The sequence below is a fragment of the Bubalus kerabau genome, chromosome 11 (assembly GCF_029407905.1).
Source record: "Bubalus kerabau isolate K-KA32 ecotype Philippines breed swamp buffalo chromosome 11, PCC_UOA_SB_1v2, whole genome shotgun sequence".
Lineage (NCBI taxonomy): Eukaryota > Metazoa > Chordata > Mammalia > Artiodactyla > Bovidae > Bubalus > Bubalus kerabau.
In genome coordinates this window covers 18,538,395-18,561,947 of record NC_073634.1, presented here as the reverse complement: position 1 = coordinate 18,561,947, position 23,553 = coordinate 18,538,395, and the positions used below count along the sequence as shown (strand labels likewise).

Below are 23,553 nucleotides of genomic sequence, written 5' to 3'. Positions count from 1 at the left end.
TTAAATCTTACAGAAGTTCTTTAAAAATGTTACCCATCAGTCATCCTGCATTTGCCCAGCCCAGCTGTGGCTCCACACAATGAGCGAACACTATGGAGATCTTATCTCGGATGGGGCAGTGGTTCTCAGGCACAGCAGAATCACCCGGGGAGCTCAAAACCCAGGTGTGACTCCAGGCTGATTGAATCCCAATCTCTGGGGAAAGGGGCTCACCGGTCACTTCCGTTTTTCGGTTTTTTAACTCCCTAGGTGATGGCAACGTGCAGCCAAACTGGAGAACCGTCGGTGAGGGAATAAAATCCTACCAGACTTGCTGATCATCTTCCCAAAATGTCGCTCTTTGAATTTTTTCTCCTTCATTTAAAAATTTTCAACATATTCTAGCTGCCCAGGAGATACACTCAAGGCCTCATCTGGACCCCATCACCCCCCGCCCCTGGTCCACCCCTGCAAAAGCTCACCCTTTCCTGCCTCTGTACATAGGGTGCCCTGTCCTGAAATACGGGCCAGCCCCTCAAGTGCTTATTCACCTGAAACATCCTGCTTCTCTGTGAAGTCCTTTCCAAATGCCCACTCACCCTGACCTCCTGAGCCATTTTCATCATTCACTTCACATCTCACCTGTATGGTCACTTGTATTAATCATCTTTTAACAAAGCTCTTTTATTTCCCAACTAGAATGTCAACTATGAGGTCAGATAATTGGCTAAGACAGAACTTTTTGTACCCAAGGACGGAAGCCTGAACCTCATCTTGGTTGACTGACCAATGTCAAAGTAGATCCACCTCTTTCCAAGAATCCTGGGACTTCAGGACATCTATAAAAGGAAGATAATAAGTGGGTTCATAATAACATCTACAACCCTGGATGTGGTTTACCAGTTATTCAGTCAGTCTCCAAGCTTTCAAAGTGAAAGTGAAGTCGCTCAGTCGTGTCCGACTCTTTGCGACCCCATAGACTATAGCCTACCAGACTCCTGTGTTCATGGGATATTCCAGGCACTAGTACTGGAGTGGATTGCCATTTTTTTCTCCAGGGGATCTTCCCAACCCAGGGCTCGAACCCGGGTCTCCTGCATTGTAGACAGACGCTTTACTGTCTGAACCACCAGGGAAGTCCAAGCTTTCAAAGATGTTTTTAAATCAAAATTAATATCTAAGTATACTTTGCTCACATATATGGCTTGCAGTGGCATTTAGCAATATGTATATTAAACAATTACAGAAGCTCAGATTCAACGCATTCTAGAAAAACTCTGAACGGGAGGAACCCTCTGAAACTGGTCATGAACTCACAAGAGAAGAACATCACAAAGGGCTGATAGGAGCTGTGATAAGGTACTAAACCTCCAGTTCAAAAGTGCATTAAGAGAATTAGCCTAAGACATTCAGGTGCAGTAGGAAAAAAGCTTCTGAAAGCTTTTTTTGTGAAAAGGAATTAGAAGTGGGGGAAGCCCACAATTTATTAAGTAGATAATCCAATAAAAGGACTTCTGCTCGAGATAAGCACAGTGAATTAACCTCTACCACATCTCCCATTCCAAACACAGAACAATCATTTTTAAAGACTTTTTTTTTAGATTAAAGAAACAGACTTCCACAGCTGGGCATGATGGAATAACTGTTACCAAACAAGCCTTTTTGCCATGACAGCTAGAAAACTGGATGAAAGATATAAGACAACTGTTGTCAGATACCAGACAACTGGCAAGAGAAGACTGAATCCTAAGAGAAGGGGATCAAGAGGGGAGCCCTAGGATCACCGTAACCGCCTTGCAGGAGGCACTCGGTCGACCACTATGCAGCAAGGATCACCATGCACAGTGTGATAAAGGCTGAGTGGCTGGGATCTCCAGGCAGAGTCCTGGACAGGAGAGATCTGCACAGAGTCCTGGAGTCTTCACCTGATACTGAGCTGCACAGGCATAGAGTGCAACCACCCAGGATCTGTACGCTGCAGATTCCCAGTCCTGGCCTACCAGAGTCAGGACATTCAGTACAGACCCCAGAATCAACTCCCTTTAAAAGTAAAACCTCAATACCAAAATCAGACAGGAATTGTACACAGACACAAAGACTCAAAACAAAAATGAAAACTCACACACAAATCACAGTTAAGAACATATAGATGCACAATTCCTTTAAAAAAAATTAGTAAATCTAATACAACACTATTTCCAAACCAAATTAATTCAAGAAATATAAGGATGATTTTAATGTCAGCCACTCTTTCCACGGAATTCCCCACGTTAAAAAATTAAATGAGAACTTGTCTCAGTGAACGCAAAAATTTTCCAATGAAATTCATCACTTATTCATAATAACAAACAAAAACTGGTAAGACAACTAGGAATACAAAAGGATTTCGTTGTTCTGGTAAACAGAACCTACTGCAAATCCCGCATACCAAAGAGGATACCAAAACCTACAGCAAATATTAAGTGCAAACCGTAGAAACATTCCTATTAAAGCTGGAAACAAGACTAACTGCCCACAATAGCCTCTATAGTTGATGTTACATTATAAGTCCCATGGCAAAACAAGGAAAAAGAACAAAAGGTCTAAAATGAAGAAACCATGTGACATTATTTCAGTTTATCTAAGTGGTTATGTACATAATCAAGAAATTCTACAAACTATAATAGCAGAAAAGAATGTGGTACTTGTTCAAAGAGAGAAAAACAGATCAATGAAATTTAACAGAAAGCTTAGAAACAGACTCAAATATAAATGGAGGCTTGAAACATGACAGAGGAGATATAACAACCCTGTAAAAAAATGGACGAAATAAACGGTGTTGAAAAAGAAAGAGCCACACATCTAAAAGAACCAAAAACTAGATCCCTACCGAACACAGGAGTGTGCATTCTGGTGCGTTCCAAGGCCTTCAGTTGCGTTCAACTCTGTGCAACCCCATGGACTGTAGCCCGCCAGGCCCTTCTGTCCATTGGATTCTCCAGGCAAGAATACTGGAGTGGGTTGCCATGCCCTCTTCCAGGAGATCTTCCCGACCCAGGGATCAAACCCAAAGTTCTTCTGTCTCCTGCATTGGCAGGCAGGTTCCTTACCACTAGCACCACCTGGGAAGCCCATGCATTCTAGATCTATAAAACTTAAGAGAAAACGTGACAGAATATCTTCATGATTTGGGGTAAAGAGGAATTTCTCAAATGTGAAAACAGTAAGTAAAAATTGAAAGGGATTGATGAGCTTGACTGTATTAAAACTTAAAAGACACCATACAAAACACTGAAGCACAAATGACAAAAAGAAGACCCTCGCAATATATTTAACAAAGGACTAATAATCAGATATAGCAAGAATTCCTAAAAATAGATAGGAAAAACAAAGTAAAAAATGGACAAAGGATGTGAGCTGGCTATTCACAGATGGTGAAATGTAAAATACATGTGAAAAGATACACAACCTCTCCAGTTATCAGAGAACTGCAGATCAAAACAACACTGAGATGCAATTCCACCCTCAAGAGACTGGCAGTAAGTCTGTTAGCACCAAGTGTTCGCAAAGATACGGGAAATGGAAACTCATATACTGTTCACGGAGGTGTATGGGATACTCACCTCTGTGAGAAGCAGTATGGCAACGTTCAGTAAGGTTATGATGTGCAAACCTTAATACCTAGCAATTTCCCTTCTAGACTGTCATGGGCTCAAGCAGACATATACACCAACTATAGTAGGAAAATAGTGACAGGGACAGATGAACGGATAAACTGTGGTATATTCATGTATGGAATTGTTTACAGCAGTTAAAATCACGATCTAGATCTATATGCCAAGCAACATAGATGAACCTTGTGAAAATATGTTGACCGAAGAGAGTAATTATAAAATGCTACTCTGTAGTACTATTCTTTACATGATACTATACTACTGTCCATGTAATTTTTAAAGACATAAATCACTACTCCTTGTTTTTAAGGATACAAAAGCATTAAAATATGTATTGGATTCCCACTAAATTCATAACCATGACACCTCAGGGAAGGATGTGGAACAATTCCAGAGAAGGAAATACGTCACTTTATTGGAATTTTTTCTTTAAAAAATAAAAAGATGGGGGACTTCCCTGGTGGTCCAGCAGTGAAGGCTTTGCTTTCCAGTGCAGGGGATGCAGGCTGAATTCCTGCTCAGGGGGCTAAGATCCCACATGTCTCATGGCCAAAACATCAAAACATAAAATAGAAGCAATACTGTAACAAATTCAATAAAGACTTTAAAATTGGCCCACATTATTAAAAAAAAAAAAGATGTATAGAAAATATGACAACGGGTATTAGCTGTGGGCAGTAGATACACAGATGCTAACTACTGTATCCTTTTTACTTTCCTGAATACAAAATTTTTTCAAAATCAAAATAATTTTTTTTAAAAAATAAGCCAACAAAAGGCAATTGAGAATTGAAGACAGTTAAAACCTGATTCTTAATCATGGGGTGAAATGGTGATCACAGGGATGAGGTTGCTCAAAGTGGCAAAAACTGCCAACATCAAAATGCTGTGCTCTGCTCAGTCATGTCTGACTCTTTGCGACCCCCTGGACTGTAGCCCACCAGGCTCCTCTGTCCATGGAATTTTCCAGGCAAGAATACTAGAGTGGGTTGCCATTTCCTACTCCAGGGGATCTTCCTGACCCAGGGATCAAACCGGAGTCTCTTGCATCTCCTGCTTGACAGGTGGACTCTACCACTAAGCCACCTGGGAAGCCCAACATGACAATAATGAACTCGGTGTGCACACAGTGGGCTTGCGGGAAGCCCACATCAAGACCTGGGTGAGAAGAATGGACAATAAAATCCTACACCACTGTGGCCCAGAGATGGTCTTAGGAAACCACTCATCTTTTGAAACAAATCCTCAATTTTTGCTCCAAACAGTAAATCCTCTCAGATTTCTTCCACATTTGAATCCTACTCTAGTTTAACAAGCTGATCCTAATGTTCTTTAAAAGGTTAGTGACTGTATTTTTAGGACGTGTCCCATGCCCTGAAGCTCAGGCTCTATTGCTCTTAATTCTAAAAAAGTAACTCTTAGTTATATTTAAAACCTGTCCCAGCCCACACAGGGCAAACAGAGGGAATCTCTGCCCCTTGCCTAACTCCAAGCAAGTTACAGCATGTCGACTGCATGTGTCCCAGGGAGAAATGTAAGTCTAACTGTGTCTTCTGTGATCAGAGACAGCAGGTGAGAAACTGCTTTGCTGCGTGTGCGTCTTCACAGTAATTCCCAGCTGCCCTTTGAAGTCATTCAATAACACTAAGTGATATCAGATCACAAGACTCATAGCATGAGGTCACACATTTTCGTCTGCCCTCACTCTGTATGCCCCTTGTGCCAAACTTAGATAAAATGCTGTACTTTCATTGTGAATATCTCTGGGTCAGCTTCCTCCAAAATCCCTAAGGAGCAAAAAACAACAGTATAAACCCCAACACCTTTTCTATCCAGCCTTGTGAAATAATGAAGAGTTCCACAAAATCACATGCTCTACATAGGCGAATCAAGCGCCAAGACGTTTACTAACTCGTTGGTTTGGAAGAGCTCTATGAAAAACCTCAGGGGTGTGCGTGCTTTCGGAGCACCCTGCTCTTCAATCAGGATCTCTCCCCAGCCTTTCTACGCCGTTTGCTTTTCTAATCTACTCTCAAGTGACAATTTAACCAAGCAGATAGTCAGATGGTTGAGCACAGCACAAATTACGTGGAATATATGAGGCCCAAAGGTTGTGTGAAGACTCTCAGGGCCGTATGAGCACTTTACTTACTGCCTTTACGTCAAGGAGTGAGCCCTCGTCTGCCTAATTCCCCGGGAGCTGTATTCTGGAGGGTGGAGGTTCTGGAAGCCTGAGTTCAGCAGGAGAAGCTTGTTACCATGGGATTTAATTTAAAATAGATGGTCAGCCGAGGCCAAGCACACTCCTCCTGATGCCATCAATAACTGTGAAATCACTCATAGAGTGTAATAATTAAGTCATAAGTTACATAATGAAAAAACCACCAGTAATTTTTATGGGTTCTGTTTCTGGTCTTATTACTGCTGTTTTATGAAGTTTTGTTGTTGTTGTTTTTTAAGTCAGTGAAAAAAAAAACAAAGCTAAAGATCTACAAGTTTTTATGACGTAAATATTTAATTGAAAATAGCAAAAGAAAAATGAGGAAAAGGCAGAAAATTTTCAGAAAATGGTATTATATAGGAAGAATTAACAAAAGCTGTCTTTAACAAATTAAGACCAAAATTGAAAAGGTGAAAAAAGGCCAGAAATAGACAATTGAGACAAAAGAAAATACAATTAGTAAGTAAGCCTGTGGTATACTATCCAAATTAAGGCAGTCATCAAAAGAAATGCCAACCAAAACAAGGAGGTACAATATTATGGCTACTTTGTATTTTTTTTAAAAAGACATGTAGAACATTAATACAAAGTGTAATAAAGGGTAGTAAAATGATACAAGCCTTTTAGAAAGCACTTCAACAATATGTTCCAGGCTATTTCAGTAGATTCATTTCTAGAAATTTACCCTAAGAAAATAGTTTAAAAAAGAAAATAACTATACACACACTTATGCCCAGCTGTCCACAGCAGTGTTATTTATACCAATGAAAAATGCAAAAGCAGCATATAGATTGAGTAAAGGATGGTATTATACAGCCTTTCAAAATTAGAATTATAAAGTGATATTGTAAGTTTTTAAATGTCATTATTAAAATGTATTGAAAACACAAGGTTATTTTGCTATTCAGTCATTAGTTAAGCATCTTCTCTGATAATAGTATAATTTTATTTTGTGTACTAACACTAGTACAGATGTATAATAGACACATGGCTTCCCCAGTGGCTTCGACAGTAAGGAATCCACCTGCAAATGCAGGAGACACAGGAGGCGTGGGTTCAGTCCCTGAGTTGGGAAGATCCCCTGGAGAAGGAAATGGCAACCCACTCCAGTACTCTTGCCTGGGAAATCCCATGGACAGAGGAGCCTGGCGGGCTACAGTCCATGGGGTCTCAAAGAGTCGGACATGACTGAGTAACAACACAGAACATGACAAACAAGTTCCTGACGAATCTTGGGTTTTACAAACTAAACTATTATGCACATGTAAAGTATAATTATAAATGACATTGTCATAATTCATTATAGCAAGGCCATAAATTTCTAAATAATAAATCTTTGATCTGTTTTAATACCATAATATCTTTCTCCATTCATTATTCAAACATTGAGCCCCTCCCCCTTACATACTAACACTGTGCCAAGAAGTGTGGATTAAAAGATGGAGAAGACAAATTTCCTGCTCTCACGGAGATCAGAGTCCAGTATGGAAGACAGACAAGTGTGTGTGTGTGTGTGTGTACATAAAACTTCACCATACAGTTATATGTTGGAATAATAAAGATATGGAAGAAATGAGAAATGAATGGCCCTAAGTGAGAAATCTGGAGAAGGAAATGGCAACCCACTCCATATTCTTGCCTGGAGAATCCCATGAACAGAGGAGCCTGGCAGGCCATGGTCCACAGGGTTTCAGAGAGTCGGACACGACTGAAGCAACTAAGCAAGCAAGTGGGAAATCAACCAATACTTTCAAAATTATATTCAAGGGACCAAAAAGGATACAGACAATTCTCAGGACAGGACAAACCTGTCCCCTTGAGGAGATGTAAAATCCACCTACTGATGGAAGCCGGCAGTAGGGTGACGTGAAGCCGGACTCAACGTCGCACAGACCTGAGTCTGAACCTCTCCCTGCCTCCCCAGCTGGGTGCCCTGGGGTCAGTTCCAAGTCTGACCTATGCTTCAGACCCTCACTCAGTGAAGTCCTGAGTGACAGTTCTGGACTCCAGGTTGCACCAGGCACCATCACACGCCCCATGACTAGAACTGTAGATAAGAAAACACTATCTCTGCCCAGTGGAACTCACAGCCCAGCCAGCGGACCAACAGAAACAGTGATGATAATTATAACAAACATTTCAGAAAGGGAAGAATAAATACTGTGCAGCAGGGACCTATCCCTAGGGGATTCAGGGTATTAGGAAAGACCTCACTGAGATCATGAACTTACTATCAGATCTGAAAGCTGAGAGAAATAAGTAACTCATTTGCCCAATCCCAGAGTATGGGGACAAATGCTAGTGGTGAAACCTGCCACAAGCCATCAAGAGGCAAAATGCAACTCGACTCTACTGATTCCAGAACGACTCTTCATAAGAGATGGGGTTCAGGGGAGGGGGAAGGAATTAACATATATTCTTTAATACATGTGTCCAGAACGCTGACCTAGTATGATTTAATGTAACCGGCAGAGACATCACCCTATAAAACAGGAACAGAAACACTGATGTCCATCATCACCCCTGTAACTTAACACTGTTCTGGATGCTCTGGTCAACTCAGTACTAGCATAGCTGCACCAAGCCAGCTCCTACACTGCCGAGGCAGTGTCCACGGTACAGACTATCTATAAAGCAATCAGCCATATTTAAGATTAAACCCTGAGAACACTCATGCTATTTATATTTCATCATTACTAATCCAGGAAAGTTTCTATTCAAATCTGTCCACTGCAGTATTACAATCAATACAGTGGTTAAAAAAAAGAGAGTGAGAAAGAAAAGAAATAACCCACCTGTAAAAACAAAGAAGAGACAAAAATCATGAAATGTGATTAAGTCATCAAAAACAATGTCCTAAAAACTTTTTAATGACTTGGGATAACGCTTATGAAGTAATGCCAAGATTAAAAAAAAAATAAATAACCCTCCACTCTCCCTAGAACACACTCCAGTCAGCCTTGCACCTCTGCCTGTCCACCAAGTCACAGTCACTAGCGAGCTCCTGGCTGCCAGTCCCATGGCCTTCTCCCTTCTCCCCAAGAGCATCGATGGACCAATCCCTCCTCCCTCACTACCTTCTTCCCTGCCTGAGACGTCACCCCACCAGCCTCTGCCAACCTAACTATCAACCTTCACAGTGCCCCTCCGGCTCCTCGTTCCCTTTCTGATCTCTCCATGTTGACATTTCCCAGGGCTTTCTTGGTCCTTGGGCCCTTCTTCTGATGACCTCATTCAGTCATGTGGCTCTGATTTCCATTTAAACTGGGCCCTAATTTAGACCTCATGCCCTGTCCTTCTATCTGAACTCCAGATTTCCACGTCCAACTACCTCCTCAACAGCTCCGAGTGGATGTCTAACAGATGCTCAAATTTAGCACATCTTGATTCCTGCCCGCCGCTGCTGAACGCATACAGCACAACCAGCTCCTCCTCAGCACTCATCTCATTCATAGAAACCACCGTAGAGGGAGGTGATATCCACTGTAGAGGAAGGTGATGTATGTATAATTATGACTGATTTGCGTTGTTGCATGCCAGAAACCAACACAACGCTGTAAAACTGCTTTCCTCCAACTAAAAATAAATCCAAAAACAATTATGTACCAATCTAAATGGGAAAAGAATTTTTAAAAGAATAGATACATGTATATGTACAACTGAATCATCTTGCTGTACACCTGAATCTATCACAACATTGTTAATCAACTACCCCAAAACAAAAGAAAAACAAAAAAGGGCACCACCATTTGCCAAGTACATTAGTTTTCTAGGGCTGCTACAATGAAGCACGACAAACTACATGTTTTAGACAACAGAGAGTCACTGGTCAGAAGTCTGAAATAGAGCTGTTGGAGGCGCTGGTCCTTTCCGAGGGCTGTCTGGTTGCTTTCTCCCAGCTTCTAGTGGCCTTGGGCATCCCTGGCTCCCAGAAGCTGTTTTCGCACGTCTTCCTTCAATGCATGTCTCACCATCTGCCCTCAAACCCTTCTCCCAGCCACCTTGTCCCCTGCAATCTATTCTCACCAGGGCAACCAGAGGAATCCTGTCGAATCAAGTCAGATCACATCCCTCCTCTGCTCCAAACCCTCCGAAGGCTTCCATCTCACTCAGTGAAACGCAAAGCTTTTATTTTCACGGTCACTCCCTCACCTTGCACACCATACTCCTGTCACACTGGCTTCCTTGCTCACCCCTGGGCAGACAGTGTCTGCTCCCACCACAGGGCTCTTACATCCGCCTGTAACATGCTTCCCCAGATATTCACAGGCTCCCTTTCTCACATCACTCAGCCTCCCTATGACTATCTGCCCCAAACAACAGTGTATAGGCCTCGATTAGTCTGCTTCATTTTTCTTCAAAGCACTTATCCCTAACCCTATATTATTTATCTATTCACTATTTCCCACTAAAATATCAGCTCCACAGGAAAGAAGACCATTTCGGTAGCTGCTTTTTCCCTTGGACCTAAAATAATGTCTGACTCAAAGAAGATAATAACTTAATCTCTGGTCTAACTCAAAGAAGATAATAACTAACTACAGAATGAATGAACATGTAAAGGCAGGCTGGAAGAAAAATATATTTAAATGCTAACGTGAATTACAATCCTAGGAGTGGTAAAATTGTAAGTGATTATTTATACCATATTATACTTTCCATATTTGCTACAATGGCCTTCACAGCATGGCAAATATCAATACTTTATCAATAAAAAAATGTTAATTCACTTAATGGCTAATTTAAACATACTTAACATTTTTAAGGGGTATAAATCCTACAATCTAAACAATCCATGAGATGGAGTACCATATACTAGATTTTATGATAACTGTATGATACTGAAACATACATTATTTTTACTTTGAAACTTATTCTTAACAAACTTGGTAGTGATTGGGTAATATGTCTAGCATTGTTATTTACATGTTTAACCTGTTTGAAAAGCTTTTTATTTTCATCAACCAAAAATGCTGAGAAGCTTTTTTGAAAATCAGAGAAATAAAAAACCAAGATTTATAAGGCCTAAACGACTGCCAAGTTGAGAATCATGTATCTGAAATTTGGATTAAAATAAAGGTAAAAAAGACTAAGACAGAAAGCATAACTTTACTCTGATCAGGAAGCTAGAAGTAAAGAGCCCACTAAAGTCAAGCAGCCCATACCAAGCCCAGTTCAGACACTGGCTAGCTGTGTGCCCCTGAGTATATCTCCATTACCTTTTTTCGCAGCTCAGTTTTCCCATCTGTAAAATGGGAGTGATTTTTTTTTTTTAAGAGGGTTTCTGATGGATTAACTAAACACACACACACAAAGCACTGGGACGGGGCCTGCTTCAGAGGAGCATTCGACAGGTGTCTGCTACTATTATTATTCTGCGCATCAAATTCATCCCACACATGCCCCAAAATAGCCTTTAAGGAAGCTTCTGAAAAGCAGGTCACATCTATATCTGGGATAGAATTTTATTTCTACCATTGGAATTTTAAATTTATGCAAGACAGCCTTTCACATTGAACCAAACAAAATAAGTTACCTTTTTCCCCTTTCTTTCCCACATTTAATCATCCAGAATAAAGCTGTGGGAGGCAAAAAGTGATAGAGCATCAATCTAAAATAAAATATTACATGGTTGTTACCATTCTTAAGACTCATATTTCCAAACAAATTTTCTTAACTGAAAAAAGAATAATAGCTACATAAGTGAGACAGAGACTTTAAAAATTATTTATTTTGACAGCATTCCTTTAGGTAAATTAAGAGTATTATGTGACCAAGGATGGGAACACCCTGGAAGAGATACAAACCAGGCCATGCCAAAGGCTCTCCTTGCTAAAATAAAAACACTTGTAAATGTCACTGATGCCTGAGCATCACTGTAGAACACAAACATTCAGTGGACTGTGGACAGGGCCCCAGCTACAGGGATCACAATGATTAGGCTCTAAAACCCCAAATGGGAGCAACAGTTGACACCTCGCTGTGAAATACCAGGCCATGCCTCTAAATGGAAGGAAGAAGCAAAGCAGATGAGGCTATTTGCAAACATTTAGCCCTATGGCTACTAGCTCTATTATTGTGAAACGTGATACAACCATTTTCAGAATTGAAGCTGAAATAGAGCTATGGACATCAAGGACCCATTAGCAAGCAGTTGAAAGGAACAAGCAAAGCTCTGTTCTCAAAACTTGAATACACAAAATTAAAATTGTTTAAATAGCATTTCTCATTTCCGACATCCTTCAGAATAGAGCGATTATTTTAGGAAATGTTGTGAATATAAAATGCTCCTTTTAGTGATATACTGGGCCTACCTTCCACATGCATTTAAATTGTTTTGTTTTTTTTTTAACTGAATCGCTGTAAGTAGCTTCCTTAAAGCTGATCATCTCAGAACTGAAATGTATAATCAGCAAAGAGAAATTTACATAATTATTAGGACAGAAATCAACAAGAATGATCTGTTAAAGCTGTCGACTTTAAAATAAACCATTTCCATCTAAATCACAATGCCAAAAGTGTTAAATAATGGATGATGTTCATAGGGTGTTACTCTTCCCAACTTAATGTTTTGTATTTTCCAAGAAAATAAACCATAAATTTAAAAACCATAAAATAAGTTTTCTAAGACTTAGTCCAAGTAATTATTTTTATGTTTCAAAATATGCCATGAATATCCAACTTATTTTAGTAGTAATTTTATTTGTTTCTGTTTTCTTACAAAGTAGAAGCACTAAATTTCCTGCTAGTCAATTCTGGAAAAACATAATTAAGAGAAAGAAAATAAAGAAACTTTACACAATTCTGGAAGTAGAGATTTTAATCTCAAAGTGTGAAAAACACAATCACGAATGTCTCACAACTGCCCATTTAACAGACTGATTATACAGTCACTATTCTCAAGCCACAATCCCCTAAAGATCATGTATTCCTAGTACCCATTTTTATTCTTAGACTTCTTCCCGGTATTTGTCATCACCAGTTCATACCACAATTAGGGGTAGGCTTCTGTGGAGTTAGAATGAGAAAGAGAAAATGTTTGTGTTCTACAGTGATGTTCAGGCATCAGTGACATTTACAAGTGTTTTTTGGTGATAGATACTTTCTAAAAATAGTCCCAAATCTTTTCCTTCCTATCAGCACATGCTGCTTCTCCCATCTAAAGGTGACTCTTATGTCTCTCCTTGTTGAGTATGAGGCTAGGTCTACGACTTGTTCTTTCAGTCACTGAGTCAAGTCTGACTCTTTGTGATCCCATGGACTGTAGCCCACCAGGATCCTCTGTCCATGGGTTCCCCAGGCAAGGATAATGGAATGGGGTGCTCTTTTCCTCCTCCAGGAAATCTTCCCAAGCCAGGGATCGAACATGAGTCTCCGGCATTGCAGACGGATTCTTTGCAGCTGAGCCACCTGGGAAGCCAGGGTCTATAACTATTCTACCAAAAAATGCAGACGTGCCCTACTGAGAACCTCCCAGCCCAGGCTTGAAAAGGCCCGCAAGCAATACTTCCTCCCTCTTGAAACCCAGCTGCCATGTCATGGGGAAGTCCAAGCAACCAAGGAAAGAGGCCCACATGGAAGAGAACTGAGGCTCTCAACCAACAGCCCCTGCTAAGCTGTCAACCAACAGCAAGCATCATCTTGCCAGCCGTGGGAGTGTTCCAGCTGATGCCATGTGGTATGGAGACAGGCTGTCCCTACTGAGCCCTGCCAAATTGCAAAATCATGAGTAAATAAATGATGGTGTTTGTTTTAAGCCACTGAGTATTAGGATAATTTGTCTCAGAGGCATAGATAGAAATAGAAACAATCTTCCTGAAGAAGAGTCATTATCTCTCATCCCAGGGCTTCTGCTAATTCTATCATGCTAAATTATCCTGCATTAAGCACTTCAAATCTGTGGTTGTATAATCAAGTCTTCAAAATAAAAATGAGCATAGTTGTGACTAACAGCCTCCTGAAGCCTATGAGGAAGGGAGAAGACCCAGCACAGGCCTCTGCATCTATGCATTCCCAAGTACTGAAGATGATCAAAGACAACAACAGCTTTCTCCAGTGATTTCCTGGCAAAGTTACCAGTGCAGAAAAACACTCATCTTTGATAACTGTAGCCACAACTGAATACTATTCTACAAATTTTATGTTATATATACTTTACCACAATATTTAAAATAATGTAATGCACACACACAAGGACTTTCCTGGTGGCTCAGACGGTAAAGCATTTGTCTACAATGCAGGAGACCTGGGTTCCATCCCTGGGTCGGGAAGATCCGCTGGAGAAGGAAATGGCACCCCACTCCAGTATTCTTGCCTGGAAAATCCCATGGACAGAGGAGCCAGGTAGGCTGCAGTCCATGGGGTCGCAAAGAGTCGGACACGACCGAGCAACTTCACTTTCACTTTAAGCGCACACACACACACACACACACACACACACACCACTGTATACTTGTAAGTGGGAGAATTAGATGATATGTGAATTAAATCTCAATACAGCACTTCCATACAGTCCTCCACACGCAGTCCAGCTCATCTTTGACCAGCTCTATCTTATAAAGGCTTTTCTGTGTTAAAATGTGCCTGCGCACAGCTTTCATTCATCAACTCCCCTTTCCACAGTATTGAAGAAAGCTCCACCGTCCCGCCTGTGACTTCTCTTCTCCTGAATCAAGCTACCCATCCCCGCAGCTCCTCATGTCGGCTCTGTGTTCCCTCCATCATCCAGCTGCACAGCTCTGAGTATATTACAGCAGCTCCTGGTACTGCAGAAGAGCATGCACTTTGGAGTCAGAACGCCTAGGTTTAAATCTGAGTTCCATCACTTACTAGCCACGATAAGCTTCAATTTCAACATATGAAAAGTGCAGACGGGGAAAGAAGTCTCATCTTTGGGAAGGAATGAGACAGGGATTGAAGGCAGGGACTGAGATGACAATCACCTGAACTCAAAAACGACACTTGGGAATTTAGTTAGTATGGTCAACATACTGTTTCTCAGTATGTCTTTCTGCATTTAACAAGCCACCATTTCTTTGTTTAACCACACTCTTGCCCCCTCTGCCAAGCACGTGTAGTTAATTCAAGCTCATTAAATGCACGAATGATGCAACTTCATAGAACAGACCCAACCTCAACATTAAGCAAGCAGCAACAGGGTCTGGAACCCAGGAAGCCCACCAAAATGACTAGCTTTTATTATTCTATTGCAATTCTGGGCTTCCCTGGTGGTTCAGCAGTAAAGAATTCACCTACCAATGAAGACGAGGATTCCATCCCTGGGGCGGGAAGATCCCCTGGAGAAGGAAATGGCCTGGTGCTCAGACGGTAAAAAATCTGCCTGCAAAGCAGGAGACCTGAGTTTGATCCCTGGGTCAGGAAGATCCCCTGGAGAAGGAAATGGAAACCCACTCCCCATATTCTTGACTGAGAATCCCATGAACAGAGGAGTCTGGTGGGCTACAGTCCATGAGGTTGAAGAGTTGGACAGGACTGAACGACTAACATGCACCAGTATTCTTGCCTGGGAAATTCCACGGACAGAGGAGCCTAGTGGGCTACAGTCATGGGGTCATGAGAGAGTCAGACACAACTTAGTGACTAAACAACTGCAATTCCAGGAGGGAAGGACAAAATCTAATGTGATGTCTCCAGAGTGGTCAGCCCAGCTGGCGTCGGGTGGGGCAGAGTGGGACAGTGCTGGGAATGGTTTTTTTTTAACATCATGGCAGAACCTCATTTTATGATTCTGATTATTTGTACTTCGTCCAGTTGGCAGAACATCCACCTCCAAGAGCACTGGAGAAGAGACTCAGTCCCCCACTTCCAGGACCTGGTGCCCATCTCACCTGCAGGCACTCATGCTGATTCTCAGCCCCCAACCCAGCCTCACAGGCAGAGAAGGGAAGAGTAGTTTTTGCCTGACCCCACCCCACCGAGGAGAAGGTAATGGCACCCCACTCCAGTACTCTTGCCTAGAAAATCCCATGGACAGAGGAGCCTGGTAGGCTGCAGTCCATGGGGTCTCGAAGAGTCAGACACGACTGAGTGACTTCACTTTCACTTTTCACTTTCATGCCTTGGAGAAGGAAATAGCAACCCACTCCAGTGTTCTTACCTGGAGAATCCCAGGGACGGGGGAGCCTGGTGGGCTGCCGTCTTTGGGGTTGCACAGAGTGGGACACGACTGAAGTGACTTAGCAGCACCCCACCGAACATTAAACATACATTTTCCTTTCACCATCCCATAGAGGTCCACCCCATTACCCGCAAAAATGTAATTACCTTCTCAACTAAACTTCTGCACTTGTTCCAAAGGAGCTGGTGGACTCACCCAGGTGTACTGCTGAAAACTGAAATACTTTCCCACAACAGAGGTGAACCACTACAGAGGTCAAAATGCTCAAGGGTTATTTTTTAGTGTCACAATAATGATAATCATCTGCCTGATCAAAACGTTCGATTGCAGGGAGAGTCCAGGCAGATTAACCCCCCAGAGGCCAGTGATGACCACCAGGCCAAGCAGCAAGGTCCTTGATCTCATGTCTACCTGGCTACTGGGAGGATCTCTCTCTCTGCCTCGCCACCATGCCCAGCTCAATGCGAGAATGTGGGGCAGTAAGGAGGGGAGCCCAAAGATCATTTAATGCAGGATACTTCTGTCCTATAACATTTCAGGAAGGAGAAATTATTGCCTTTCTGATAACCAGTGTTTGGTGATGGCTTGCCACTCTCTCGCCTGATCAAGCCCTGGGCCACAAGAAGCCACTGACAGATCTCTGTCACCGGCACAACCCTCCGCCAGGGTCCGTGTGATGAGTGACAAGGGGAATATACCACAAAGCTGGTTCCAGCAGAACCACGTGGTAAACTGTTGTCAGCCTGGCAAGTGAGCCCAGCAGAATCTACTGAGAACACAGAGGACTGAGCCATAATCTGAATATACAGAGTTCTTTATGCCCTGTACCTTTTACCCCTCAAGCAAGACATTTTCTCTCACCATCCTTCCTAACACCCAAGGAAGGATAAAATCTCTCTAGTAGGAAAACTGGGCCCCAGGTGCATCAGCATTATTTAATCTCAAGGCAGAGGTTCTAAGTGTGGTCCCTGGAACAGCAGCATCACCTGGGATCTTACCAGACATGCAGGTTCTAGTGTCTTACCTCAGCCATGTGGAGTCCAGCAATCTGTGCTTTAACAAGCACTCTGGATGACTTTGAACCATGAAGAACTTTGCCAGCTACAGTCAGATTTGTGAGTTACTGTCTTAAGGTACTAAGAATCTATGCAAAGGGGATTTCTGGGGTGACCAGCATTCATTAGCTGCAAAGTAGTCTGGGACATGGGACAAAAGACAGAGTCAGGCTGTCCAATAACATGAGTGGAGTCAGGGTCACTCAGGACCATAAGCATCATGGGCAGCTCAGGGACTAACCGTCCAAGTAACAGAAAGGATGGGTGATCTGCCCTGAAGTATGGCTTGAAAGGTAAGACACTGCCAACTTCAGGGACATCCTACACCTCACTGGAAAGCCATGACTCGTTTTCAACATCTTATAAAAAATGAAATCCTGACTTTCCTGGTGGCACAATGGATAGGAATCCGACTGCCAATACAGGCGACACAAGCTTGATCCCTGGTCCAAGAATATTACATATGTCTCAGCAGCTAAGCCCATGTGCCACTACTGCTTAAGCCTGCACGCCTGGGTCCGTGCTGCACAAGAGAAGCCACTGTAATGAGCAGCCCACACGACCCAGCAAAGAGTCGTTCTTTGTTCCCGCTTGCCACAACCAGAGAAAGCCTACCCCAAGCAACGAAGACCCAGCACAGCCAAAAATAAAATAGAGAAGTAAGTCAAAATTATAAAAAAAAAAAAAAAATGAAATCTTCTCTTCAAAGGCAGTTTTACACGGAAGCTTAATATAAGAAACTGACAAGCACCCTCCCCATCTGCTTCTCCTCTTAGGTCTCCCCCTTTGTAGCCCCTGATACACTTCAGTGGAATCTTAAGGGTTTCTGAGAGCACAGGTTGAAAAACATGGGCTCTTCACAAAACGTGCTGCTTCTGGAGCCCCACCAGACCTACTGAACTAGAAGAGCTGGGGATGGGGCCTCGGGACCTATCTTTTTCTTAAGGTAACACTGATGATCAGCCAGCTCAGAGCCACTAAGCAATGCTTGTCTCAGAATAGAGCCTACCCTTGTATATCACCTGCGGGAGCCTGTTAACCCTGTACACTCCTGGGCCCTCCCCAAGCCCTACTGAGGCTGGATCTCCAGAGCAGAGCCCGGAATCTACAATGGAAGGTGGTTCTCACGTGCATCCGGTACACGCAGTCTTGTGGTGTGCTGACTCCCCCCGCCTCAATGTGTCAATCTCCACCCCCCTCAATCTCTCACCCTCTCACCTGAAAATATAAAGAGAATTCATCCCTCCTGGCTAGTCCCTGAACCTTCACTCCTAGAGCCTGGGTGTCAAGCCACTCTCTGAGACGCTGGAGGAGCAGGAAGGAAGCATGTCTTGGAGCCTGGACTCCTTTTCAGTCTCAACCCTTAACACAGGAGAACAGGATCGCTGACATCCAAGCACCAACACTTGGGCCAGTGGATCTCAACATGGTTTGCATGATTAGAATCACATGACGAACATTAAAAACAAGGCGTCCAGGTGCCCCCCCTCACAGATGCTGCCTTAATTGCCTTGCGTGAGGGCATAGCATTGACATTTTTTAAAGACCTCTTGGGTTAAAATGCACAGCCTAGTGCAGACGTGTGCAAATGTGAACGTGCACAGATGCTGTTACAGTGAAGATTCTGATTCGGGGGGTAGAGGTGGGGCCCAAGGCCTGCGTTTCCAACAGCCTCCCGGGTACTGATGCTCAGATCACATCTGGGGCAGCCAGGATCTCATGGTTCTCAAACTTCTGAATCATCTGGAGGGCTTATTAAAATGCAGATGGCTGGGCCCACCCCGACAGTTCCCAATTCAATATGCCTGCAGCGGGACCCTAAAATTTGCATTTCTAACAAGTTCTCAGGGGAGCTCAAGTTGAGGATCCAGCGACCACACTCTAAGAATTAAAAGGCCATGGTTTTCAAACATTAGTGTACATTAGAACAGCTTGGGAGTGTTCTGAAACAGAGGTGAGCAGGCTTAGTCCAGATGATTCCCATGCCTGGAGAGGAGCCCAAGAATTACAGCTCCACAAATTCCGGGAGATAGTGAAGGACAGGGAAGCCTGGTGTGCCGCAGTCCATGGGGTGGTGCACTGAAGGCTGGGAACGAATGCTTGCTTAAGGGAGGAATTGTCATTCCAACATCAACGGTCTTTAATCCTACTGCAGAAACTGCAGTCGCCAGACACGAGTTGGCGACTGAACAACAACAAAGCTTCTCAAGGGCTCACACGGTCTTCTAGGCCAGGGACGTCATTCAGGTCTAGAATTTGCATCCTACCAACGCAATGACATATCTGGTACTAACAGCAAGCTTTACTGGAAAGAGAGGCTGAACATCATAAATGTCCTTTATAAAGTGCCACCACACTGCATACGTAAGACACTCTCATAAACCAGGCCCAACCTAAGGAAAAAGAGAATGCCACGTGGAACTAGACAAGTTCCAGATTACTGCTGGGTTTCCTGGAAGCCTTGTCTCTAGGGGTCCAAACCTAACCTACAAGGTTAGAAGAGAAAGACGACGCCACAGAAACTTTGCTCTAAACAATACCTATACGCACAAGGGAAAGCAAATAGTAGGGTGGTTAATTGGATAGGTGTAGACTCAGGTTCGGAGAAGGCAATGGCACCCCACTCCAGTACTCTTGCCTGGAAAATCCCATGGACGGAGGAGCCTGGTAGGCTGCAGTCCATGGGGTCTCTGAGGGTCGGACATGACTGAGCGACTTCACTTTCACTTTTCACTTTCATACATCGGAGAAGGAAATGGCAACGTACTCCAGTGTTCTTGCCTGGAGAATCCCGGGGACGGGGCATCCTGGTGGGCTGCCGTCTATGGGGTCGCACAGAGTCAGACACGACTCAAGTGACTCAGCAGCAGACTCAGGTTAGGACTAAGCTCTAAAGTGGGGGAAATGATATCTCACTTGGAAGTTGTTGAGAGGACATAATAAGGAAATAATGTATGGAAGGTACTTAGCACAGGACTGTCAGTCAGTAAAATCATGAATATACGACACTTCTGACAGCAGAGCCATAAAATCGTGGAGCTGGAAGGGACCTTGATGTTTAGCCTTCAGCCGATAAAGGAAACCCAAAGACCAGGAGGGCAGCAGTATCCTGGATACTGCTGTATCCCAAGCAGTATCCCAAGCCCACCCCGACCTTCTGGATCAGAATCTGCATTTTAACACGACCTCAAGAACATTCCTACGCACATTAGTTTGAGAACCACTACCCAACAATAACCCCACCAGCTAGGGAGTATATCAGTGGTTCTGAACCCTGCTGAGGTGTAATCATCTGGAGGCTTTAAAAAAAGTTACTCATGCAAAGTCAAATCCCCAGAAAGTCTAATTCAACTGGTTTGGGAGGTATCCTGAGAACTGAGGCTTTTTTTTAATTTTCTTAAGGCAGCAAAGGTTGAGAATTACTAGTACAGAATAAGGGTGCAGAGGAACTTCTGTGGCAGTCCAGTGGTTAAGACTCTACACTTCCAATGCAGGCGCTGAGAGTTTGATCCTCTGGTTGGGGAACTAGGATCCCACATGCCATGTGGCATGGCAAAAAAAAAAAAAAATTAATTTTTTTCTAATTTTTAAATTATTTTTTAAAATTACACCTTAATAAAAAAATATTGTACAAAATATATTAAAAAAAAATAAGTTTGCAGGCTCTGCAGTCAAAGGGTTAAGTTTAATCCTGCTTATACCACTCACTGGCTGTGACACCTGGGGCAGGTTACTTACTCCCTTTGGTACTTCAGTCTCCTTGTCTTAAAATCAGCATAATAATGGTTGCTGTTGTCACTGCTGTTTAGTCACTAAGTGGTTTCAACTCTTGTGCAACCCCATGGACTTTGTAGCCCACCAAGCTTCTCTGTTCATGGGATTTCCCAGGCTAGAATACTGGAGTGGGTTGCCATTTCCTTCTCTGGGGAGCCTTCCCGACCCAGGGATCGAACCCATGTCTCCTATCTGGCAAGTGGATTCTCTACCACTGAGCCACCAGGGAAGCCCTAATAATAATGGTGCCCAATCTCATAAAGATACTTAGAAGACAAAAGGAGACATAATCCCTGAAAACGCACAAAACTGTGCCAGGCACAGAGTTTGTCCTTGTTAACAAGCACTGACTAGTGCTCACCTGAGCAGGGGGATATTTAGCTTCTACGTAAAGGCTTCCAGTGATAAGGAGTTCAGGCTTCACACTTTAGCACCTTCCCCTGTGGGATGCTTACCAGAAAGTTCTAACTATGAGGGCACTGTAATAATCACTCGGGTTGGCCTTTCCTTTCCCACAATCCAGCTCTAACCTCTGTAGCGGGCTGCGCCCTGACACACACGCACACTCCTAGGTGAAGACCCCTTCTGTCTGGGCCATCGCTGTGAATGCAGCCCAGACGTCCTGGCCTGGGATGAATGCACCCCTTCAGGCAGCAGGAACACCCAGCATCCACCCCCAGGCTCTGCCTCCACCGAGCTGTGTGACTCTGGACGGGCCACAGCACTCCAAGCCTTGGCTTCCTCACCCCCTACACAAAGGGTCAGGCCAGGCAGTCCCACGTGCCCCCAGCATCATCCACTTGGGTTCCCTGGGCTCACAGTGCCAGAAAGGGGCACTCACAAAGGACTGGGTTGGGTTTTCCCTCACCACGGTCTTGCACAGTACAAAAAAGGCAGCCCACTGCCCACTCAGCAGAGACGTGTGATGGACGCTCCTGCAGACTCTTAGCGACTCCCCTGCACACTCAGACTGAACAATAGGCTTTCTCTGAAAGCCTCCTAAATATAGACACATTCTCCGGGTGAGCAGAGGATTTCCTGAAGGGTTTTTCTGGGGGAACAGACCTAAATAATAGATGGGTGTTTGGTTTGTACTTGTATATATGAGTGTGAGTGAGTGTGTGTGTGAGTGTATGTAAAAACAATCTGGCGATTGTGTTGGGTTTTTTCCCTGAGAACACTAAGACACCAGGAATCATTCGTCAGGCTGTCTCAGCCAATTTTCCTTTCACTGCATCTCTTGAGTTCAAACCTTTCTTTGCTTTTAAACGAGCCCCTTTTCAGTTCTGGCTCCTCCTGCAGCACATCCAAGGCTGGCTTGCGGCTCCTGCAACTGGGGCTCCCACCCACCTGCCCGTGCCCAGCACGCTCCCCTGTCCACGGTGAGCCTCCCCTACAGCACTCTCCCACCTCCACAGCCCTGCCTGGAGAGTGCCCGCTCCCACACACCCAATACTGGCGCCCCTCTTATTTCCTCTCCCTCCCCCAAAACGTGAGGTGACCTCTCTCCCCTCTTTCTCCTGCCCCAAACATTAAACCTAACTCTATCTCCTTGAGCAATATCCCTGGCCCTCTTTTCCATTCCCATGGCCACCACTGTCGTATATACACCTTCCTTTCTCTCCTAGAGCTCCACCTCTGAAGTGGTTTGTTTTTCTCTATAAATCGCCGTGCATCCCCACAGCATGAATGGCTCCTGCCCCTCCCAGGCTTCTCTGAACCTATCAAACACAAGAACATAACAACTGTTGTTTACCAAGCCTCTGCTTCCTGCCAGTCATGGCGCTGGCGTTTTCACTCACCCACCCTACAATCCTTACAACATGAATGGATCTAGATTTTCGGACCAGGAAGCTGAGGCTCCGTGACAACACCTGTATTCCTGTATTCCAATCTAGTGGAATCGTGGCTCTACTGGACTAATGACTGGGGATCGGGGGTGGAATCCGCCTCTCAGAGCCTACCACGTGGTCCTTCCACCTGCCCTTCCTCCACAGGGCTTCCCAGGTGGCTCAGACAGTAAAGAATCTGCCTGCAGTGTAGGAGACCCAGGTTTGCATTCCTGGGTTGGGAAGATCCCCTGGAGAAGGAAATGACAACCCACTCCAATATTCTTGCCTGGAGAATTCCATGGACAGAGGAGCCTGGCGGGCTACAGTCCATGGGGTCGCAAAGAGTCAGACACAACTGAGCGACTAACACTTTCTTTTTAACTTCCTCCACAAGCATTCTGTAAGCTGAGTAAACCCCCACCTTATGGACACAACTCATGCCTCCACCCCCAGGCTTGGCTCACCCTGTTCTCTCTGCCAAGAATGCCCTTCTCCCAGTCTCAGCCTGCAGAAGCATCCTACCCACCGAACTCAGCTCCCTCCGTGTGTTGCTCTGCAACTTCTCGATGTACTGCGTTTGATACACATCTCTCTCCTTTGGATCCCATGGCCCTTGGCTTCCCTCTTAAACCAATCCATGTGCTATTCCGATCCATTTCACACTGCAGCATACTCTTGGGTGGCAAGAACCAACTCATCCTTGTATCCCCACAACTTCCACCCTAGCACTGAGACGGTCTCGCGTATAACTGATCCTCAACAAATACTTGCTGAATTGGGCAACTGTTGCAAGATGCTATCAAGGAGAAGCATGCTGAGAAAAGGCAAGAATCAGAAATCACATGTCATCTTCCTCCTTATGTCCCTGGGGACTCCTTTTGTCCCCTACAAGTAGTGACTA

The 23,553-nt window shown here is 43.9% G+C and overlaps 1 protein-coding gene across 8 annotated transcripts in view; it reads right to left on the bottom strand.

Annotated features, from left to right (window-relative positions):
* The window catches only part of LTBP1 (latent transforming growth factor beta binding protein 1), a 458,508-nt gene that overhangs the window by 410,843 nt on the left and 24,112 nt on the right, over window positions 1-23,553 (bottom strand). The window contains exon 1 of one of the 8 annotated variants that reach the window (XM_055539770.1): window positions 18,265-18,439. The exons of 6 other annotated variants lie outside the window; for them this stretch is intronic. The gene's annotated coding sequence lies outside the window, so the exon portion shown is untranslated. Of the gene's footprint in view, window positions 1-17,015; window positions 17,041-18,264; window positions 18,440-23,553 lie in introns of those variants that run through there. One more of the 8 variants, XM_055539772.1, reaches the window with a different exon arrangement.